Consider the following 25,350-nt stretch of genomic DNA (forward strand, 5'->3'; position numbering starts at 1 on the left):
CCTGTGGGATTTGGCTGAAACCTGCTTTCCAACATCCCCTGAAGGGTCCTGAATTGTGACAGGGTGCAGGCCAGGCTGAGGGACACCACCGGTGCATGATGGGCCTGCTGAGGGACCAAGCGAGGGTGTGTCCAGCCCATCTCCTTCAGTCCTAATCAGCTGGACCCCAGCTACATGCTAACCTACTAATTGGAGCATCTGCCCCCTGGTGGTCAGTGCACATCCTAGCCAGTAGTTGAGTGGCCTTAGCATATCATTAGTATATAATGCTTTGATTTGTTGTTTGGTTGTTCTGATGTTTTGTCTATTTACATATTACCCTTTATTATATATCGATAGGATATGATGACCTCTGATATTTTAAATGGATTTCTATTTGAGCTTTCTATTTTCCTATCTTTCTTTGCATATCTTCCAAAGAGCTTGAAAATGTGCTAAATCATTCAGTTTGTTTCTGCAGAAATACAGAACATTTAGAATTCCCGAGAAAAAAAAAAATAATCTGTCTTAATATTACTTGCCCATGCTGGCAAAACTGCATTTTATTATTATCCTCTAAAAGAGCTAACATCTGATTGAATTATTTTAGATAGCATCAGCACAAATCTTAAACTATCTATTAGAGTCCACAATGGGTTGACACAGGTGACTGTAACTAAATCTTTTGCAACATCTCTGGTATTTTTATGGTTTGCTGTCTCCCACAGAGTGCTTCTTTCAATTTGTTGCTTTATTTCCACATGAAACCTCACTTTGATTCTCTCCTGCTGCTTAAGAGTAAACTCCCTGATGTGTTTGCAATGTATTGCGATCTATTTTCCCTTTTCCAATAAAGATGAATTTTACAGCCCCTATCATAGTGACCAATGTGAAGAAAAAAAAAAGCCTTCAGAGTGATATTAATGATGAGCAGATAGCACTGCTGACAGTTGGTACTAACTAAATTATATGTGACTATAATTATTTATTGTCCCACCATTTTAATATAGGAAATGATGAACAAGAACTTACAACAAGGAATAGTAACAAGTAGTCACAATGAGAAAATGGAATTACTGTGATTTTTCTACTTTTATAAATGCACAAAAATGTTTACTTTGCCTAATTTCTTCTTCTTTTTTTTTTAATAGTGACACAATGACCCTGGGATGGAGGTTACCTAAAGTTGCATGAAGAAGGCCTATGACCAGGTCAAGGCTCACAATTCCTATCAGCCTCACTTCTCCAAGCTACTTGTTCCTTCCAATGTTTGTGCTACACACCATTTCACACCTTTGTCCTTCACAGTCCGAACTGTGTGGAATAAACTTCTATACATCATCGTCCTGTAAAACTCATCTTCATATGCACAAACTTAGTCCTGGATCAGTACACCAAGGTTCTTTTCACATATGCTCACCAACTATACCTTTCACTCCTTGGGATGAGCTGTGCCAACACCCTTGTTACATGCTTTACTCATTTTCCTGTAGCATCCTCATTTTGCTTACATTCCCTATGTCTCTTATTATAGAATTTTTATAGCAAGGATGAATGACATCTGAATCTTTTCATTCACTTTGCCAATCACAAAACTTGAGATAAGTTTTAGGTATTCAATTAATATTTAATGTTAATTTCTGGAGGATTTAAAACTTTTTTGGACATGCCTCCTTATCTTCAGCACAGGTTGGGAGTTAGATCCTTTGACCAATTCATATCCATCTGAGAAACAAATCTAATTTAGAGTCATATAGGTGGGAAGATAAATTACTCAATTAAAAAATATACTATTCTAGTGAAAACAGGTTTTATTTCTGTGATGATGGCTTGGGGAGGGGGCAGAAATGGGGAAGAAAGGGTCAATGGGTTTGGGTAATAAGAGGGAAATCTATAATATTTTCAACAACAAATATAAAAAATAGGGTTTCATTATAAATGTATATAAATAACAAAAAATGAGACAAATAATGTAGTATAAAGCAGAATATATTATTAATGGGTTAGTTAATAATTAATGGATATGAACACTATAGTTTATAGTTAAAGTACATTATTTCATGCTTATATATGATTCTTAAAAATTGGAAAATGTCATAACTTAGTAAAACTACTCCTTTGAACTATTGATAATTTATATATTAGATAGGTAAGTTAAGGAATACTTAACTTGGGCCTTCTGCGGAATACCAATGAAATTTAAACAATATACCGGTAATTCAAATCAAAGTATGTATATTCATTCTGTAAAAGGGTAGCAGCAATTTTGTACTTGAAGAAATAAAAGCATATGCAATAAAATTTTCTAAAGCCTGCCTAAGGTGGGTCAGTGGTTAAGCATCAGCCCATAAACCAAAAGGTTACTGTTTGGTTTTCTAGTCAGGGCACATGCCCTGGTTGTGGGCTTGATCCCCAGTAGGGGACAGGCAGGAGGTAGCCAATCAATGTTTCTCATCTATGTTTCTATCTATCGTGCTCTCTATCTAAAAAATAAAAAAATTAAAAAAAAATTAATAAAAACACATTTAAAACAAATGAAATATAAACAATCCAATTTAAAAAAAAAATTGGCAAAGGACCTAAATAGTTACTTTTTGAAAGAGGACATACAGAATGTCAAGAGACATATAAAAACATGTTCAAAGTCACTAAACTTCCAAGAAATGCAAATCAAAACGAGAATGAGGTACCATCTCATACCTGCCAGAATAGCTATCATCATCAAAAAATCAACAAAGAACAAGTGGTGGAGAGGATGTGGAGAAAAAGAAACCCTCATGCATTACTGGTGCGAATGCAGACTGGTGCAGTCACTGCATTTCCTCAAAAAATTAAAAATAGAACTCCTATTTGACCAAGTGATCCCACTTCTGGGAATATATCCCAAGAAAACAGAAACACCAATCAGAAAGGATATATGCACTCTTGTGTTCATAAGAGCACAATTTACAATAGCTTGGATTTGGAAACGGCCTAATTGCCCATCAGTAGATGAGTGGATTAGAAAACTATGGTACTATACAGTGGAATACTATGCTAATGTAAAAAAAAAGAATTCTTACCATTTGCAACAGCATGTATGAAACTGGAAAGCATTATACTAAGCGAAATAAGCCAGTCAGTGAAAGATAAATACCACAAGATCTCACTCATTTGTGGAATATAATGACCATTATAAACTGATGAACAAAAATAGATATAGCAGCAAAGAAGCATCGAACAGACTGTCAAACTACAGCAGGAAGGCAGGAGAGGATTGGGGGAAGGGGGGTAAGAGATCAACTAAAGGATTTGTATTAATGAATATAAGCATAACCAATGGACACAAGACACTGGGGGTGGAGGGATGAGAGCATGTGCTGGGGGTAGGAGCGGCCAGGGGAGGTCAATGGGGAAAAAAGGAGACATATGTATTTGAAATACTTAAAACAAAAAAATAAAATAAAATGCCAACTGATAAAAAACACACACATTTAAATGTTTTTCTCAAAATAATAAGGTTTAATGTTATTCCTGAATAAATCAGACTTCTACTGTGAAATGAAAAAAAAAATGTGTTTTGCCAATAGGAGGTACCTTGGAATCATAAGCTGAGAATTAGAACTTTCCAAATAAAAGAATGGGTTTCCGGAGGAGATTATTACTGCTCACAAAATTGTTCACTCAGTTTTTATGAAGAAACTAGAGGTTCATGCACAAAATTTGTGCACAGGAGGGGGTGTCCCCTCAGCCCAGCCTGCAACCTCTCCAAAAATAATATCCTTAAGAAAATTTCTGTAGGGTCTCTGTAAGTTTTAATAGATTGTGTTTAATCAATTCATTAATTGTGCTGAGCAATAACATTATGATAATTTGGAAGAGATATCATTGCAGTCCTCTTTGTTTTATTTGTTTTATGGTTGTAATCAGATTCACAACATGAAGTGTCATTAATCACATATAATAATGATAGCTCCATCATGATTTATGGAAATGACTAAAGCAATTCTAACACCTGACAATAGTTATAGTCATTGTATCTTGTCCCTATGAACATGTTATTTTGTTTCATTAATTTCAGTAGGTTGTGAGTTTCAACGGTATTCACATAGGTATATAAATATTTTCATATCACAGGACAATAATAATTAAAATTTGGGAAAATAAAAATTATTATAAATAAGGGTTAACTTTCCCTTGTGGAGATTAAGTAAAAATTTTTTTCAGAAAATAGATGATCATGTTTCATTAGATGTAATGTATTCACATCATGTTAGAATGTATCAGACTTATGGAGTCTGAATTTGATCAGCTATGCTACTTCACAGAGATAAAATTGTTATCATAATGTAAGTCTAAAGGAATTCGCACAGGGAAAGAAAACAGATTGTGTAAGTGTATTAATATAGTAAAATTTAAAATTGTTTACCCTTGACTTATTTCAAAGAAAGATTTCATGAGTAAAATTATAGTAATTATGTTATTTTATAGAGAAGGCTAATAGAAAAAGTCATCCTGAATATAACATATTTGATGAATGACTAAGATTTTGCAAGATTTACTCAGTGAATCAGGTATAAATTTTAATCTCTACAGAGTTTTTGAATGGAAATAAAATCTGTAGTAGGTATTACTAAAATGAAAATGAACTGATTATTTTACCTTACTTATAAAATGTAAGGTTTCCTTTACCATAGTGATGGTAAAACTGCACACACCAACACAATTTTATAGGAAGGAAAAAATTACATATAGGCAATTGCACAGGAAAGCAAATAGAATTATGCTCCAGAAGACTGATTTTTAAAAATCATTCAAACAATTTAAATAGTTTAATCTTGGACCATGTTTTGGGTTCCATATTATACCTCTTTTCCTTGTTAATTACAAAGTCTGAAGAGGCAATCGATAATACAAACAGTACATTGTTCATAATGCTGTTTCTGTATTTCTCCAAAAGTGTTAGCAATTATTTCTTATCTTGGACTTTAAATAAGTACTTGAACTCCTTTAAATTTTTATTTATATTAGCTATATAACAATAAAATTATGAAATACTAATATAAGGAATATAAGTTATTAGACCAAAGTAAACCTTAATTGTAAGCACAAAAGCAGTTTTCTTCTGTGAGTACCACTAGCCAATCAGCAAGAGGGAGAAATATCCATGTAGGCTGGAAGATGGATCGCAGTCATTCCAAAGATCCAACAGAGAAGAAATATAATTTTGAAGTCAACACTCAGGGAACAATAAAGGTGCAAGTAACAGAAGCACAGCCTGTTCTCATGTACAATCAATAATAAAACAATGTGTACAAGAACTGAGTTTGTGAAAAAGAAATCTTCTCTTGCCAGTGGTTTTCAATTATTAATTGGACAGGTAAAGAGATTGATGAATAAGAAAGTTTTTACTTTTAACTTCATCTTGCAGACTATGCCTTAGAAAGAACTGCTGGCATTTATTTTAGAAATATTGGACCATGACTTATTAAATCTGAAAATTTCCAGGAGAAATAGAAAAAATATCTGGAAAACTCATTTTGGCTTTAATTATTGTCTAGAACAAAAAAAAAAAAAAAAAAAAAAAAAAAACTTACTATGCTTTGGAGGGTGTTTAAAGAAAAGAACAGAGTGTAATGTCTACTAGACTTTATTTTGTTTTATTATTATTATTTTTAGATAATATATAGTTTATTGATTTCAGAGAGAAAGGGAGAGGGGGAGAGAGAGAGAAAAGCATCAAGAATGAGAGAGAATATTTATCAGCTGCCTCCTGCATGCCCCCTACTGAGATCAAGCCATCCACCTGGGCATTTACTCTGACAGGAATCAAACTGTGACCTCCTTGCTCATAGGTTGATGGTTAATCACTGAGCCACCACAGCAGGGCTGAACTTCAATTTCTTAAAGACCAAATTCTCTTTTTTAAAATGACAGCTCATCATTATTATTTAACTTAGCAGGTTGGGACATGAGTTAAAACTGCAGTTGGGATTCAGTTCTCATTTCTAAAGAGTACTTACTGCACACACACTTAAAAAACACACTAGAAACGAACAAAAAACTAGGTGACTTCCATCTGTTTCCCTTTGCAGACATCTATTGCAGTGAATCATGAGGCCAGAGTACAAAAAAGGAAAGCCTATTCCTCAAAGTAGATATATGTAGTTAGGATCAGCATATTCAGAATATAGAAAATTACAGTTTTTTACATTGATATTACTTTGGTGTGTTTTTATAGTTTACTACTTTGGGGTATATTTTATTTGTTCCAGTTATGCATAAGTCTTTCATATCATCTAATAATTTTAATTATATAAATTTCACTTTTGTTCGCTACTTTTCTCATATTTTAATGTCATGCAACTATCCTCCATCCCCTTTTCTCATCATCCCCCACTCTGAGAATAAGACAAGTCAGAAAATTTCACCAGGTTAGAAGTGGCAGAGCAATGATATTCCCTACTCATTCAGCTCCACATAGGAAAGCCAATTGACTATGTGTTTTGATATGCTAAAATCACCTGAACATTGATTTAACAAACTGGAAAGTAAATATAAATATCATGCTGTTATAAAGTTTATGATGAAATTACATTTTAAAATTCATTCTTCCAAGTGTGCCAATATTCCTGAGATATATTTGAAAAGTTATGTAGTCAATGGGAAATTTTTCATTAAAAAAGCAAAATATTTTCGTAAGAGTATTTACTTTCCTTTACTCCAGGGAGCCTGATATTCATTCCTGAACACCCCCAGCTGACTTAGTTTATGACCACTTTTCAGCCTAAGTTCCTCCCTGACAAGTAGATGGCACTGTGCCCTCTATCAAGATGCTATGCTATTTTTTCTAGGACACATGTGCCAATCAAGTGTTGGGTTAGTAGAGAGCATTGAAAATGCCATTTCTTCAGCAGGGCATTCATTATTTCTGGCAGTAATACCCGTTAACAACAAAAACATCTTGAGTGCCAAAAGTAAAATTATGAATTGTGGGAGAAAATATAGCATTGTAGATGTAAGAGCCAAACACACAAGTCTAATTCTAGGTGGCCCATAGAAAACTCAATAAACATTCAGGTATCCTACTGCTCAACAGTGTCCTTGAAGTGATTTCTAAACTAAGCAATGACCTGATTTAACAAAGAGTAAGAGTAAGAGTAAGTTGGATGGCATCTGAATTAGGGGGGAGCCCAAATATAAGAGTTAGGACCAGAGGCAGTAGATGGATACATTCCAAAGCCACAGCCCTTTTCTTCGCATATCTAAAAGTCCAGATGTGCAATCCTGAGTGTGTGTGTGTGTGTGTGTGTGTGTGTGTGTGTGTGTTTATACAGATACACCTTAGTTCCTAGGTTTTATATCTATAACCCCAGAAAATGTCACATTGGGAATTTCACTCATAGTAAACATTTTATCTACTCCAAGTCACTCCACCTAGGAGGAAATAAAGTAATTAATTCAGACAACTAATTAGGGTCAAAGTAATAATTCATTCCCTGTTATCTGCTATTCTTGGTCTAGTGAATTCTAATATATATATTAAAATTTATATCCCTGTTGAAGCTAAATCCATGACTGGTAATATATACTAAGGCAAATAGGTCTCCATGGGATTAGCTTGTATCAATGGACACCTGTGTTATGATCCATGCATACCTCAATCTTAGCGCTTATGACCTTCCACTATTCATTTATCTGATACCTACTTTGGAATGGGGGTTCTTTCAGGGCAGGGCTAACCTCATTCATCATTGTACCCATCGCACCTACCAAAGAGTTAGGTAGGGCTCAATAAATGTTTGCTGAATGATGGATGAATAAGTGCATGAGCTGGTATATCTTCATGAACTGCAAAAAAAAGAAAATGACCCCTAGCTAATCCTACTGATTGCCTTTTACATGCTTGGTTTGCTTTCAAGATTTCTCATAGGAACTAAAGCATGTGAATAAGACCTTTCTTTCAATAGTTCATTCATGACACAGCAGTTTTTGTACTCATGGGCATGAACTATTAAGGCCTCTCAGAGGAAATTATAATATTTTAATTACAGAAATCAGAACAGCTTATTGTAAATGCTCAATGTGAGCACTTTATAAAAGAGATTAGTTGCTTTTCTCTTCATTCCTTTCCTTTCTCTTTAATAATTATTGTAACACACCATAAAAATATTTCCAACATTTCCACATTCTGGCTCATCTTTCTCTTCTATTTAACCACAGTTGAGGAAATATATAGTGGTGATGCTTGAACACTGTGAAACCACACTTCTCTCCACTAATAATTTACTGGACTCAATTATGATCATTCAGTCAATATCTGGAAGAAGAGTTCTAAGACAAAGAAAAAATAGGAGTGACAGCATAGTTCCTGCAAATAGTATAGATATTTATATTTAAATATAGATAGATGATAGATATTTTTGCAAGTCAGAATACAAATAAAGACTCATTACTGGTCAGCAGATCTCAAGCTACTACAATGTACAGATCATAGCTAAGGAAATACATGGCTTCCCAGCCTATATTCAGTTACTAATATTTAGTTGCCGTCATGTCTTTCTGCATGAATGTCCCAACAAACACACAACGGAGCTACAGTTCTGTTGAGTATACTCACTTGCACTACGTATTTAATGTATTTTTTTGTTTTTAGTGGAAGAAGTGGAATTTTAGAAGGACCTGTATTACATCCTTATCTAAAACCATTACAAATTTAAGATGCTATTTACAATAAGGTTGGAGATGTTATACCACATATGGACACTAACTATCCCCACCATTCTAAATATAACAGCAGCAATACTATTTATTCAATGGTTACCACACCCAGATTACTGTACTGCTTGCTTTGAAGAATATTAAAGATGGAAGTCACGTTCTTTCCATGGGTTCTTAAGTTACAATCTTCAGGATGAGGTGGCCCATCCTATAGGAAAATGTGGAGACTTCAAAGCAAACACTATATGAAGAACTGCACATGAACATGGTAAATGCATAATACAGAGGTTCTGAAAAGAGGTTGGGTATAAAAAACCCATGGACTGGGCTGAACGGAGCTTCCTAAAGACAATAGGAGGGTCAACCAATACATTTTAGTAAGTTTTTTTTTTAAATATATTTTTATTCATGTTTTACAGAAAGGAAGAGAGAGGGATAGAGAGTTAGAAATATCGATGAGAGAAAATTATTGATCAGCTGCCTCTTGCACATCCCCTACTGGGGATGTGCCCGCAACCAATGTACATGCCCTTGACCCGAATCAAACCTAGGAACTTTCAGTCCTCAAGCCGATGCTCTATCAACTGAGCCAAACTGGATTCGGCCATTTTAGTGAGTTTTAAGGGAGGCAACAAAGCTGATTTGTTGGGGAGAGGAAAGAAGGACATAACAGGTAAAGAGAATGACATAAAATGTCACAAAAACTTTCATGTTGGGGCAAAGCTTGAATGCATTTGCTCTAATAGAACTGGACATGGAGTTGGAACTAATGATACAAGGCAGCAAGGTGAGCAAGAGGTTGAAGACAAAGCGAGGCTGCTGACTTCACCCTTGTCAGTCTCTTATAGACGGGAACCTGTCATTTCAAGTTTGTATCTATCAGGAAAGCCAAGCACTTCGGTAAACATTCCAAATTTTTGGAGTAATTGGGAAGCCATATGCTGCTGGGATTTATGAACAGGACTTAGTCAAAACGGGATGTGATGAGGATGGTCTTAGGATGAAAGTACAGAGCCTAAGCACAGCCCATAGCTGAGGTGATCAGAGTTTAGATTTCAGCAGAAACTGAGGCAATGAAATGGGAGAAATATATATGGCAGCAATACTGAAAGAAAGAGACTTAAATGAGGTTACGCCATGATTGATTGTGCTGCTTCACATTATTAAAGTCATTTTTCAATAAATTAGTTGGCAGGATCCCTGAACACCAAGGACAAAATGCAACTGTCGATGTCGAAATGAAGACAAAATAAGAATTTGATAGGCAGAAATGATCCACAAACTCTCTCTTCATTAAAAATACTCTCAATTACTTGTAAACTGTGGAAAGTAGAGAGAAAATTATGGGATGCTGACATTAAAATGCCTGCCCCTGAAATTGAGTCAAAGTGTTCTCAAAAAGCTCCTAACCTAATATTCTGGGCTCTCTTGAGGGAAATGAATTTTAAATCGCACAATAAATTAGTTTATGTGTTATAAATTAATTTGATGAATATAATTATAAAGTAAGTGTAAAGTCAGCGCTCAAGCACTGTGGTATGATGGCCGTGGGGGAAGCTGTATCCAGATACCATGGCTGCTCCTTATGCTGGGTTGATTTGATTCTCTACCTCACAAAGGGAAACCCACCCAATGACACATCAGTTGGCAGAGCAGTGATGAAAGTTATCAATTCCATTATAGGAATTATTCAATAGGATCCCTCTCATGATAAGCTCTTCTCTAATAGTGACAGGCATTTGGGGAAGATGAATTTCATCAACTTTGTCAACCCTAGTGCATCACTTTATGCACCCAAACAGTAATTGACTAACTTTTCTAGTTTCTTAAACTATGTGCTAAAATGTTTTATGATAAATCTAAGAGAAGTGATGCTTCTGGGATTTTACCTGAAAAGTGCTATCCTTACCAAAAAAATAATGGAAATGCCCTCAAATCTGTCTGAACTCAAATTAGTCATGTGGTTTTAAGTCATTTGGTCCAGTGATTGTGATCATTAGGATCCATTTAAAAAAACATTTCTTTATTGCCCTACCCAGTTTGGCTCAGCGGAAAGAGCATCGACCTGCAGACTGAGGGGTCCCAGGTTTGATTCTGGTCAAAGGCATGTACCTTGGTTATGGACCCATTCGCAGTAGGAGGTGTGCAGGAGGCAGCTGATCCATGTTTCTCTCTCATCGATGTTTCTAACTCTCTATCCCTCTCTCTTCCTCTCGGTAAAAAAAAAAAAAAAAAAAAAAAAAAAAAAAAAAAAAAAAAAAAAAAAAAAGTATATTAAAAATATATATATTTTTATTGATTTCAGAAAGGAAGGGAGAAAGAGAGAGGTAAAATCATCAATGATGAGAGAGAATCCAATCAGCTGCCTCTTGCATGCCCAATATTGGGAATTGAGCCAGCACCTCTGGCTTGTGGCCTGCCTGGAAACTGAACCATGACTTCCTGGTTCATGCGATGATGTTCAACCACTGAACCAAGCCTGCTGAGGAGGATTCATTTTTAAGAGCCAACTATCTCCATGAACCCCCTTTCCTATAAATTGGGCAGGCATGTGCATTGCCTACTCTAAATGCTGCATCCATAGATAGTTGCCAATATCTGCATTCATTAGTCTCATCCACCTTCTCAGAAAGGAGTGAAAACCATAAATCAATCCATCCATGGTGATTTACAGTTTTCCTGATGCTTTTTATACTTAGGGATACCAGTAATACCAAGTGCAGGGCCTTTAAGGTACTTGAAAGAACAAATTTCCTAATAAAGCATCTAATTATTTATGTCAGAGTTCCAGACAGGGTCCCAAACATCACACAAAGACAAATCTGTCTCTATTTCCCTTATAACTGGAGAAACTATATAAATAATTAATCAAATGAGTTTAAACTTCCTGATGTGAGTTCCTAAAATTTTATACCTTAAATAGAAAATTAATGCATTAAAATGACACATCTCTACTGTCTAAATATTAGCCACTAGCCACTTGTAGCTCTTGAACATGTGAAATATGGCCAGTTCCAAAATGAGATCTGCTAGAAGTGCAAAATACACATGAAAATGTAAGGAGTTTTTACACAAACAATTTAAATACCTCATTAACAATTTTGTATTGATTAGATATTTAAATGTAATGTTTTGGATATATTAAGTTTAGTAAAATGTATTGTCGGTGTTAGTTTCACTGTTCCTATTCATTTTAATGTGAGTAAAATAAATTTAAAAAATTAAATCACATATCAGGTTGCCATCATGTTGCTATTGGGCAATACTTTCCAATGCTACCTTGCTAAATTTGAAGACAAAAGCCTCAATTGTGAGAGGTGTGGACTTATAGTCCAGGCTCCTGTTCCTTACCTAATCAATGATATAAAAATGATGCTTATCTCATAGGTGTATTATAAGGATTAAATGATAGTGCATATAAGTTCTTAGCATAGTGGCTGGCAAGTACTCCATAACTGTTAGCTCCCATTCATGCTAGACAGCAAGAAAATTTGATAATGTTGATGGTGCTATAATGACATTGATTAAAAACAAAAAGGCCTGTGCTTGCTGAGGTCCATTTCATCAGGAGAGAACTTCTAGCTGTGCACATTATAAGGATGTTCTTAAGGACATTAAAGGGAAAGACACTTTCTTGATCATAAACTCAGGAACAGTAGAGTTGTTTTTTTTCTTAGTTATCAGTTTGCTTTTATTTGATGAAAGAAAAATATGTACTGCATAGTGATGGCTAATAGAAAGCTTAAAGGAGGGTTTGCAAATTCACTTGCTACAGAGATATTAACCATATGTGAGGTTCACTGGCTGCATTTATTAAACAGGAACTATCTGCATATTAAATATTTAGAATATTTTAAATTTATTAAACAATGATCATATTATTTTTACCATTTTTTTCTTGAAACATGGCCCTACTTATTTTTCACATTTCACTTTTAGAAAAGATTGGTACAGAGAATCACTTCTCCACTATCTTAGAAAGAGCCAATGATAGTGATAGAAGGTCAGCAAGATCAATTTCAGAATCAGGTCAACTCCAGGGGTAATGGACGTGTTTCAAACTGCAATCTGTATGGTCAAGATAAAAGAAACTCAACCTAAACATTATTTAACTCAAGCTCATTTTGCCATGCAGAACACATGACCAGGTAGTCAGTGTGTGCAAGAAATTGTATAGTTCACATTTTTATGTTAATTCTTCCAATTTTAGAACATTATTTGAAAACTTTAAAAATGTCATGCCAAATGAAACATGCCTGTAGACCAGTTACCACTAAGATACACCAGTTTGTAATTTAGCTTAAATCCAGATTTTTGGCCCCCGAGGAAGCATTGTCCAGAGAGTTTTAATGAATGTTTTTCTATCAGCCTAATTTCTACCCCTACTTCATACAACTGTCTGGAATATTTATAAATCAATCAAAAAATTTCAACAGTAAAATACATGATAAGGAAGTCATGGAATTCGCATGCCTGACATTCAAATGGAAAAAGGAGTTAAGCTAAACATGCCCACACACATAAACTACTTATAACAGCTGTTAGTGAGTATGTCCATAGGTTGACTATCTGTGAGAGATCCCCAAAGGTCTTAGCAGCAAACAACTATCTTATGTTGTAAAATAAGAAATAAAAGTGATTTTTTTTAAAAGAGAAAAGCTATTGATATAGAAAAATACTTATAATTTTAAAGTGAAAATAAGTAGAGTCCAATATTAAGCATCTCACATGAGTTACTTATATATAAAATATATTAGAGGTAGAGCAAGACTAGAGCCAGTGTTTGACATGTTATCTCTTAGGAATGAAAATTTGAGATTAGTTTATTTTTATGTTTGTACTCTTTTACATTTTCTTTTAAAATAACACTTCCTTCTTTTATTTCTTTTATTATTATTTTTTATTATTATTATTACTATGTTCCCATTGATTTTTTAGAGAGAGTGGAAGAGAGAGGGAAAGACAGAGAGAAACATCGATGTGAGAGAAACACATAGATTGGTTGCCTTCTGAACTTGTCCAGACCAGGGTCTAAGCCTGGAAGGAGCTTACAACCATAGTACTTGCCTTTGACCAGAATCAAACCTAGGAACCTCGGGACCACAGGCCAATGCTCTATGTACTAACCCAAACCAGCTAGGGCCTCTTTTGCATTTTCAACATTCTTTACTTTTTGTTGAGACCATATTGATTTTATTGTCATAAAGACATGTGTGAAAATACATAAAATTATTTTTTCTGAACACCAAGAAAAATAAATTTCCAGGTGATTTAAGCTACAGTGGCAATTCTTACTTGAGCTTTTTGGCTAAAGTAAGGAGGGAAACGTCCATTTGCTTGAGTGATTCATAAGATCTACACATTTCCCCAATTCTCTTTGTCTCATAAATACAACACAAATGATAACTATTAATTGATCATGAGGGAGACCTTGAATAGCTAGAAATCAAAGGCTTTATAATTTATCATAATTGGTATGTCATACTATCGTTGGAAAAACAGCTTGCACTTGAAAACACACACACACACACACACACACACACACACACACGCAGGCACGCACACACGCACACGCACGCACGCACGCACGGGCGCGTGTGCATGCGCACAAATACCCTGCACAAATAAACTCTTCAATCTGAATTTTGTCTGCCATCCTAATCAAAATGTCAGGGTACTTTTTTCTCTATTCAACAATAGATACCTGTGATATATTATGGAAATAGTGTCATAAATATTTTACATAGTTATCTTCTGTCTGCAAATGCAGTCGGATATCACAAGGTTTGTCCTTTCAATAAAATGTGTTATTGCAAGCACGGTTGAATTTTCCTTGGCCCAGCCTCTCATCTGAGCAACAAAACCTTAGAAGAAAAGTTTCTTTTAAAAAGTTTTGTTTTTAGAAAGCCAGCAAATGAAGCAAGTTTTAACACCCATTTTAATAAACAAGTATATTTCTTTATGGAGAGACTTATATTTGCACCTACTATGAGAGAATAGTATGCAGAATAAACATGTTTCCATAATTAATATACTTATAAAAGCTTAAATGTTCCATGAGTGAAGTTTTTACATTGCCAAAATCCTATACAAAAGGAACACAGAAAAGTTTGCCTTGGTGGCTTCTTTGATACCATGAACTGATGAGAATAACATTTCCATATAAAATCCTACTTAGTATTAAATAAGACAGGGCATCTTTGACATACAGCACATTCCTTCAAGGGTGAAAATAAATTTTTAAAAATCTGTTTATGCCAGCCATGAAGTGTCAACTGATGTTAATTTGAAGTCTCTTTGATTTAGGCCACAGCTTTACTTACATCTGAATGTCAAAGTCACCATTATCCTAGTACTGAAACTCTGAACTGTCCATTTGCATTCTTGGCTCTCCAACTTAGACACAAGAAAATGCAGAGTTTCGATATTGTATAATATAATGACTATTTTCTAAGCATGTGGGGTTGATCCATTGTGTTTGCACTGAATATCGCTCATCAAGATGAAGAGGTAAACTGCAGACATATGAAGGGGAATAACCCTTGCTTGTAACCACAGAGATAACAATGGAGAAAATCTATGGCATGTAATAATACATCCCCTCCATCTTTCTTATAATCACATATCTGTATGACCTAATACCTCATTTAAAAAAAAAAAAAAAAACAACCAATGTGTCCTACTCCCTCCATAAGTCCAGCTTCACCATGTCAGCACTACTAATGCAATATATCTGTCAAGCTTTATTAAAATTCTTTTTGATGTATATCTTGGCTCATAAACCTCTACAGTGCACTGATATTGCCTCAGGGAATGTCCTTGTAACGCTGAATCTCTGAAGATGGGACAATAAAAGAGAAATCCTCCGAACTTGCAAGTTCAGCCCATGACATCACGCAGCCTGCACGGTCTCCTGTCAGCACTCCGAACGTGCCTTTGCATGTGCAAGTCATTACAGCACGACTGTTGTTCAAACCTTGTTTCACAGAACCTCCTGGTAGGAAAAGCATACATGCATTCGGAGATAAGTACCCAAGAGCAGAGTCAGCGTTGACACTGAGATAAACTGTCAGGTCTGCTCTCCCTTATGGAGTCCTTTTAGAAGCAGATTCCTTGAGTTGGGGCACCAGAGATTTATCATTGGACCTTTGCTATTTGTGGCATCCCTGAAAAAACACATGTCACCAGTGGGTGTCCCTGATTGGTAACAAAGACACACATAGCACACATTTCCACTGGCCTCAGTAGCCCATGTGTTTGTGGGGCAGAGGAAGGGTAGGCATGCCAATGGAACTGGCTTTAGGAGAGCCCTTCATGGATGTAAACATAGAGAACATACCCCAGGGAGGAAAGACTAGGGCAAGAGGGTAAAAATAAGGGGTAGAGGGAAACTGCATAAAAGACAAAGTCCAAGCACACCAAGACAACAGAGTGATATATGTTCATTATTTTCCTACCAGAGGCCCAGTGCATGAAATTCATACATGGATAGTGTCCCTAGACCTGGCTGGCGATCAGGACCTATCAGTGGGGCGACAGGTGGGGCAATTGGGGGGGCCCCTGCTGGCACCCGCCTTGGCTAGCCTGGCACCACCCACTCACCAGTCCCTCTCCCCCCCCCCCTCCCCCGTTCCCTTCCCCCCCACTGCCACTGGTCTCTTCCCTCTACCAGGTGGCCAGCAAGAAAATCAAATGGCCCCCACTGGCACCTGCCTTGGCTGGGCTGGGGGAAGCTCCTGAGTTGAGTGTCTGCCCCCTGATAATCAGTGTGCCTTATAGCGACCAGTCATTATGCTTTTCGGTCAATTTGCATATTAGGCTTCTATTATCTAGGACTCTTACCATTGTCCTATAATAGAGTACATCTCATCTCAAACTATCTATGTGAGGCTCAAATGATCTGGAGAGACTTTTGATGATCTTCTGATTTTCCTCGGCATTTCATGGCCTGCTACCTGATTATACGGAGCTTAACTCAGATGCAGTTCATGCTGCCCGAGACTAAGTTCAACAACATCCCAGGAAAAACCCACTGATGGGGTCTTGGATGTTGGAGCAATTTGAATTTGCTCTCAAGACATTTTTTTTTTTTAAATTTTCAATTTTTGTACTTGTTGCAGGAGCTTGTTCATGTTTGGACACTAGTCCATGGGTCTGCTTTATCCAGCCTGTTCCAGAATACATAGGAAAAATAATTAACTTCTCAACCAATCAAAACCACTCCAGTCAAACTGCTCTTGCTATAGTTAGTAAGATGATAACAGTTACATCCAAAGGTTTATTTTCTCTGCCCCTCCCACCTGATTATCTGTAACACTTGATGCTTTGATTATTCTATTTCTTGAAATTCTCTCTCTTTATACTTTCAGGATGAAATGCTTTTCTGGTTTCAGTCATTTGCTTTCCTTGCTGTATCCTCTTCCTCTTTAAATATTTATACTCTGATGTTCCTTCTGATCCTGTTCTCTTCTTTCTCTAGCTAAATGATACATACCATCCTTTGCCAACAACAATTTATATGTTGGTGTTTCTCAAACAACCAAGCGGGCAGACAACTGTTACTAAAAGGGAACAAATTGTACTGGGGTCTGTGCTGGATGGTGGGCATACAACCCAAGAAGACAAACCTCATCTATGCCATGCTGGCTTCTTCGTTTCTCTTCAGATGCACTTTCTGCTCTGCTCCACCTGCCCTGCCCCAGGTCTCATCACTGCTCATATGAAATTACAATAGTTTCCCGTCACTGCCCCTGAGAGTCTCTCCCAATCCAGTTGATATTCCCATGGAACCACCATAGTTTTTAAAACAGGAAAAAGCATGTATATCTAACTTATATCAAATTTGTTTAATATACATTTTAGATGACATTGAAGCCTTTATAATGAAGTAAATACCCCCCAAAATGATTCAGCCTCAAGTTTTTGTATTAGGTTTGATAGTTTGATAAAGAGTAGGAATGTGACAGGATAAAGACTATGAGCTGAGGATAGTAAATGGGAAAACTTAGCAAGGCTGTTTGGATTCCTCTCTGAATCTCTCTGTTTGGAGACAAGGATGCTCCTTTATTAATATAAACAACAACCATCAAGCTGAATACTTTTTATTTTAAATTCCTTAATATTCCTTGTTATATCAGTGGCAGGGTTTAGAACACTCCCAAATTATGGTTCCTTGGCATAGTGAATATTTTTTTAAAATATATTTTTATTAATTTCAGAGAAGGGAGAGGGAGAGAGAGAAAGAAACATCAATGATGTGAGAGAATTATTGATTGGCTGCTTCTTATATGCCTTTTACTGAGGATCAAGACTACAACCAGGTCATGTGCCCTGACCAGAATCAAATCAGGGACCCTTCAGTCTGCAGGTCGACTCTCTATCCACTGAGCAAACTGGCTAGGGCAGCATAATGAGTATTTTAAGTTGAAGGAATTGAGAAACAGCAGGTGCAGGAAGGACTCACTGATCTGCAGGTTGAAAACTGGTAGAACGACACTTATGTAAGACATACCTGCCCTATACCTGGACCATTCTTTTATAAGAGTCTGATCATCTATTTGTCTTTTGAAAAATCTTGGGTATTACCTCTTCGCCTAGATAAAGTCTTTTAAAATCCTTACCTTGAAATATAAACATAATACAATACAAAATCTACTTCTTAGCATCATCTCCAATAAATCATATCTCTCATGATTTATGCCTTTGTACAAGCTGAGCCCCTGGCAAGAAGCCCTACATCTTTCCTCCTTCAGTAAGACCCTGTTCATTCTTTAATCTAACTAGTTATGGTTATTACTCTGAGATTATTTTTCCAATTTTCCCACATAATGGGAAACATGTATTTCTTTTGATTTACACAGTATTTTATGTACATTTTACTGCTCATTTGCACACAACTTCTGTATAGACTGAGGAGAATGATTTCCTTAAAGAAAATGCTATTGTTATTTCTTGTTCTTTATAGAAAAATGCCCAGCACATAGTAGGTCCTCAGCATATGTTTGTCTCTCAAAAGCACAGGAAGACTTATAACCACAGAAGTATTTGTTTTAAATCTAAAAGCAAATAGACATGAACAAAAGCATTAGTGGGATAGTTCTTATTCAAGGATTCACTTAAGGTCAGCAGCCTTATCTCCTGCTATGCATTGCCTTATACCTTATGCCTTAGGAATACCACCTGCTTGCAACTCTCTACACATCATTGGATATCACACTTCTGTGTTTCAGCTCACTTGTTGCCTCTACCTAAAGCATCTTCAGCATGCTGGGTGATTTCACTGTCTGCCCGAGGCCCGTATATCCTTCAATGTATGGATCAGGTTTCTATACCATTGATGGCTTTTTGCACCCAAGATTAAGCTAAGTGCCTCTCATTTCTGTTCCCAAAACATTTTTTGCACAATTCTCTCCTTCTACTGTATATTGACATTATTTATTTCTACCTCCCTCTTTCAAATTAGTACTTGTAAGTACTTTAACTTGCTTAGTCTTAGTATCTCAATAAGTTAGCGACAATATTTGGCATTAAAAACACCCTGAACAAATGTGTATTCATAAGAACTGAGCCAAATCTTCAAAATAGCTCTACTTTGATAAGACTCCACATTTGGATCAGATGAATGTTGGTCTATTATAACCACTCCATCTCAGTTTTTAGGGGAGAGGAAGATTTTTGCCTGTTAGATACAATATAGTCAGAACTGTGGTTTCCAAACCCTTTTTAGCTATGTTGCATTTAGACAAAGTTAGGAACACTCTTAACTTCTTTCAGTATGAACAAAATTTCAAAATTGAATTCAATGGGGAGAATGACACTCATTTAAATGGAATTCCAGTAGAAATTATAATTTTAAAATAAAATAGCCCAACTTAAATATTGATATTAGAAATAGGTATAAGGTACAAAAAAAAAAAACAAGAAGAAAGAATACATAAATAGTTTCTAATGTGTTAGAGTAAATACTTAATTTTCTTCAAGTTTTAACCTCTTCTTATAACTCAAACATTTTTCAAATTTATATAACAAAATATACATTAGTCTGAGAACATAAAATTAGTAATAAATATTTTAGCTGTTTTAATCAAAATATCCAAATTGTTTTAATCAAAATGGGACCTTTGATCTTAACTCTCTATACTCATCTGGGAAATCCCACATGGTATTCTTGAGGGGAAATGTTCTTTTCTCCTTATGAACTAGCTTATATTCTTGTGCTTATTACAGAACTTGGACCATAGTAAAACCTATACATTTTCAGTGAGTTATAATAAGAAACTACTTTCTTGTTCTGATGCTTAGTGCTTATACCATTTTATTACTATCTTTATCATGAGATTATTTATTTATTGACTGCAAAGTACTTTCTAAAGATAATGACCATCATGAAACAGAAAGCATATATTATTTATGTTGACTTAAAATTTGTAAACATAGAAGCATTATTGATAATTTCAAAACACTACATTATGAAGTAACCTACACTGAATAATCATCTATTGCAAAAGAGAATATACTAATCACAGAAGAACTATGAAAAGGTTTCATTCACCTCAGGCTTGGTCTTGCATGACTCCACATAAATTAATTCCAATAAAAATATCAACACCGAATAAACTGAACAAATAATTCATGTGAGAGTTATGACAAGTAGTCTTTATATTTTAAATTATTTCCCAAAAGCAAACAGCTAATTTAAATATCATTTCTCTTATAAATAAATCCATGGTAAATTCTTCAGAATGTTTTTCTATTGTGATAGAGAATATTTTAAATAAATGTACTTCATAGCCTTCATTTTATAAAATTTGATGATAATTTTTTTTTCAACCTTATGGTCCGTCAACCATATTTATTAAAAATTGACTCTCTAGGCACACTGCAAAGGCAAGGCTATTTACTCAGGTGGATGAACCAATTAAGAGGCTCTTCATTCAAACACAACAGTCAGTGAGGCAGACATAGGCAGGTATCTATTGACAAAAATATTCTGTCTTATTAAGGATGAAAAGCCAAACTGATTTTCTTTTCACAGTAATGACAAACAAAAAAGATTTTTAGATAAATATATAGATAGAACGATGGAAAACGAATAGACAGAACGATAGAAGATTGATGATAGATAGATGATAGAACATGACAGTATTTGACAATAGTTCAAGTTCTACAGATCCCAGCTCTACTACCTACCTAATTTGTCTGGAATGAACCTATGAAATGACTTGATGCAATTGCTATTGACACATTTTATAGTTTTTACTCACAGAAGTCACTTTGATTAAAGCAGAAAGATATGAAAGTCATGTCTTCTTTGTTTAAATGTCATCAAGAATGACCAGTGAAGACATTAAAGGTATATCCTCATTTATCTTCATGAAGAATAATTGAAGCTTGGTCTAAACAGATAGCCTGTTGCCGAAACCGGTTTGGCTCAGTGGTAGAGCGTCGGTCTGTGGACTGGAAGGTCCCAGGTTCGATTCCGGTCAAGGGCATGTATCTGGGTTACGGGCATATCCCCAGTAGGGGGTGTGCAAGAGGCAGCTGGTCGATGTTTCTCTCTCATCGACGTTTCTAGCTCTCTATCTCTCTCCCTTCCTCTCTGTGAAAAATCAATAAAATATATTAATAATAATAATAATAATAATAAAAATAAACAGATAGCCTGTTAATATTTCTGTATGCAACCCTCTTTATGTGTTCTTCAGTGTCATGGGGACTGCTGGCACCCATGTTTATATTCACTGATGTAAACACACACACACACACACACACACACACACATTTATGGGTGAGGGTGTGATTTAATAGTCTGGATCCTTTCTTTCATGCTACTATATTATAAAATTTTGTTTTTATCCTCCTTTTACACTTTGCCTTCCACACCTACTTGTTATCATTGAGCAATGTGGAGCATAGAAAGTAATGGTAAACAAATCCATAAAAAAAACAGTAAGTCTGACAAGCACCTGAGGGCAGGTACCTTGGGGGTTTGATCATATCTGCACAGATGAAAAGATGAACATGGTAAAGTCTTACCTCACTTTAGTCTTTTTCATTAAAAAAATCCTTAAATACACACACACACACACACACACACACACACACACATAAATACAGTATAGAGATTAAGAAACAGTATGTTATTGGTAACTTTTGAAACCCCTGTATATCTGTTCTTTATAATCCCTCCAAACCAGAGTTAACTACCATCTGATGTTTAACGAGTATTAGAGAGGTTGTAGAGAAAAGGGAACTCTCATTCACTGTTGGTGTGAATGTAGACAGGTAGACAAAACCAGGACCAGAGGAAAGCCAGCCTGGGTCCTGGGTGCCTGTGGGTGGCCTGAGGTAAGCCAATGTCGGCAGTCTAGGTCCCGGGTGCCAGCAGCCTGGGTCCCAGGTGTTGGAGGGAAGCCAGTGCCGAAAGCCTATTCTTGCATAAATTTTTGTGTATTGAGCCTCTAGTTCTATATAATAAAAGCATAATAAGTTAATTAGGCAGGGTTTCTTTCCAGATGACCTTCCAAACAAAGCAGGGCTTCAAGGGCTGAGGCAGAGGTGGCCACCACTACGGCAGGGGCCAAGCCCCTTGCACAAATTTAGTGCACTGGGCCTCTAGTGAGTGTGTATCTATATATACAGCCATAAGCGATATAAAATTGAAACTCATACACACAGACAACAGTGTGGTGGTTGCCAAAGGGAACAGGGTAAAGGGGGTCAAATATATGGTGATGAAAGATTATTTGACTTTGGGTGGTGGGCACACAATGCAATATACAGATGTGTCATGGAAATGTAATTTCCTTATTTTCAGGGCTGCCTAGGATTCCATGGTGTGAAGAGATCAGAGATGGTCCTTAATGTAAATGGGTCGTTAATGATAACTCTACATTTTGCTGTTGTTGTAAACAATGCTGCTTTAAACATCCTTCTCTATATCTGTGCACACAAGAAACAGTTTCTCCAGGTGCAGAATTGCAGTTTTAGGATATGGACTTCTTCAATAATACCGGTATTTTGAAATTCTTATCCAAATTACATAGATAACTTGACAATTCCACCAGTAAAGCATAAAAGTTACTGATTCTTCTCATCTTGTCAACATGTGAAAAACTCAAAAATAGTCATTCATGCAGAAAATGAATCCTGCCTAAATGACCACAGATATCTATTCTAGAATCATATAATACTTCAAACAAAACTAAGATCCAGTTATAGTTAATTAAAATTACTTGCTCCATTCTAAGCTAAGCAAAAGACAATATATATAGAAGATGGCAAAAATAAGTTTAAAAAATTATTATGTTTATGCCTGAAAATTTAGTCATCCATTTTTCTGATAAGAAAATTCCCTGTAATGATGTCTCAAAACATTTATGTCAAACTGCTCTGCTGTATTTTTCCAAAAAGAAAAAAAAATCCAGTCAAAATAATTAATTAGAAGCTGTTAATGATCCCTTCAATATTTAAGAAACCACTGAAAAAAAAGAGAGAAACTGAGGAAAAGAAAATATCCCTCAAACCAAGATGCAGGAGATAAACCAGTTTGTGGATCTCAATTTTGGAACTTGGCCTTGAATATCTGAACTCCTCTGCAATCATTTCACCAATTCTAATCACTCGATGAACACATCACAGGGAGATTTCAGATTTATGAAGGGCTTAAACCTCAAACACCAACCTTGCTTCTCTTCTTTATATATTTTGCCCTTGTAATATTTTATTCTTATTACCAAAAATAGTTTGGGTGCTGAAAATCACCAGCACTGGAATAGTCCACATAGATCTATCTGATTTAGTTTCTACAGACCATTTGGTAAAATTAGGTGAGAAAGTTCATCAGTAACATATGTAAACCCCTGAGTCATAAATTATTTGGGGAAAAAAAGTGCTCAGTTTATTTTAAACCAAGTGTATATATTCATATCTATCTATCTATCTATCTATCATCTATCTATCATCTATCAATGGTGGTGCCCAGATGACAGCATAGGATTTATGATTTGAGTAAATTAGTACTAATAAAACTCGAGTCAAATAAGCCCATTTCTACATTGAACAGTGAGTATTCCATGGTTACATGACCACAAACTATATTATAAACCCATAGCAGCTGCTCTGCAAATGGATGTTGGCTATGAGGAAATTAGGGGAAACAAGCTCTTGGTACTGAAGAGTACATCCCTCACCACATCTGGAAAAAAATTAAAGGTCATATCTACTGATGGTTAGTCCATGATGTCAACCTTCACCACAAAGAGTAGCATGTTACCTTTTGATAGGCAAAGATCTCAGTCTGGGAGTCAGGGGATGATGCACTGAAGGGAAGGCACCATCTCCAGCAATCGTTAATGACATCCCCTGAGGAAAAGGAGTCACCAGTACCCTCCTCTGTGGCTTTTTAGAAGCCTTTCTAGAAAATATCCTTTTATCTCACTGGAATGTCTCCAGACCAAAATATATGCATTTAAATATTAGTCACACTTAGGCAGAATCAACATAAACAATCAGGAATGTTGCATATACCAATCCATGCTTTGAATGTCTTACCTCATGTTTCTCAAAAGCTGGATGAATGTCTGCTTCATTGTTCAACAATAGCAAAGACTTTAATTTGAAGCCTCTGTAATTAAACTTTTAAAAGGCACAAAAATCTATCTGCTCTAGAACATATGGACTATATATCTATTGTTTTATACTTATCTATATGTTACAAACCTTCTCTGGTCATCATACTTTCTCTTGTTACACCTGGCCAATTCCTTATCAATCACCTTTAGGGCTCTATACTTCAGAATATTGTTGATTTTCAATTAAAAAACAAACAAACAACAACATTGTTTTTATAATTAGAGTTGTATGTTATTAAATATTTTGTGATTATCCCCTTTAAAGCCTTCTTGCAATTAATCTTTCCAGAGGCTCAAATAAATGTTTTAGGAACTGACAATTTTAAAATGAATTGCTATGGATTTTACAAATAGTGCCAAAGAAACATTTTTTAGGAGAATCCTTGAACTTTATGCCAATATACAAATAATGAGGCGAGCAAAGCAGGAAAAAGAACATGGCAGAATAGTACCAAGAGTTATGAAAACTGTGGACTCTTGGACACAACCCTGCCATAAGGAAGTTGAGTTTAGCAATAATCTTTGTACAAATATGACCTTCTTTGGGTGACATCAGATCAGATTCCTGTTAAGTATTGTTTTTACTTTGCCTCTGAAAGTCATCATCTTTCAGTGTGTTCCTTGGACTGACCTCATAAGGGGGCCAGCCCATCTCCTAAGAGCAGTTGAATGTCAAGGAACAATTTAAACAAAGGCAGATATCTTCTGCACAGGAAATAGTTTTAGCAAATAGTCAATGTTTAAAGACAGCAGTGGGGAAACACTCCTGGCATTAAGGGGTTAGAGACACCCTCAAGAAAAGGTACATATGTGTGCTAGTGATTTATCTTCCTCCTAAGCCCAATGTGATACGTGGCATTGAATTACAAAGCTAATATGTAACAAAGGGAATGCTCTGCAAGAATCTACACTTTGTATTCATTAGGCCTCGGTAATCCAGTTCTACAGGTGTCAGCACTAGGTTCTTCCTTCATGATTAAGGAATTTGGCCACTTTGACAAGGGTGATAAAGAAGAAGAAATGCCAGGTGCTGGCACTG

At 35.8% G+C, this 25,350-nt stretch overlaps 1 protein-coding gene across 1 annotated transcript in view; it reads right to left on the reverse strand.

Annotated features, from left to right (window-relative positions):
- The window catches only part of GPC6 (glypican 6), a 1,067,089-nt gene that overhangs the window by 512,239 nt on the left and 529,500 nt on the right, over window positions 1–25,350 (reverse strand). The window lies entirely within an intron of this gene.

Source organism: Pipistrellus hanaki, assembly GCF_964339955.1.
Source record: "Pipistrellus hanaki genome assembly, chromosome: 3".
Classification (NCBI taxonomy): Eukaryota; Metazoa; Chordata; class Mammalia; order Chiroptera; family Vespertilionidae; genus Pipistrellus; species Pipistrellus hanaki.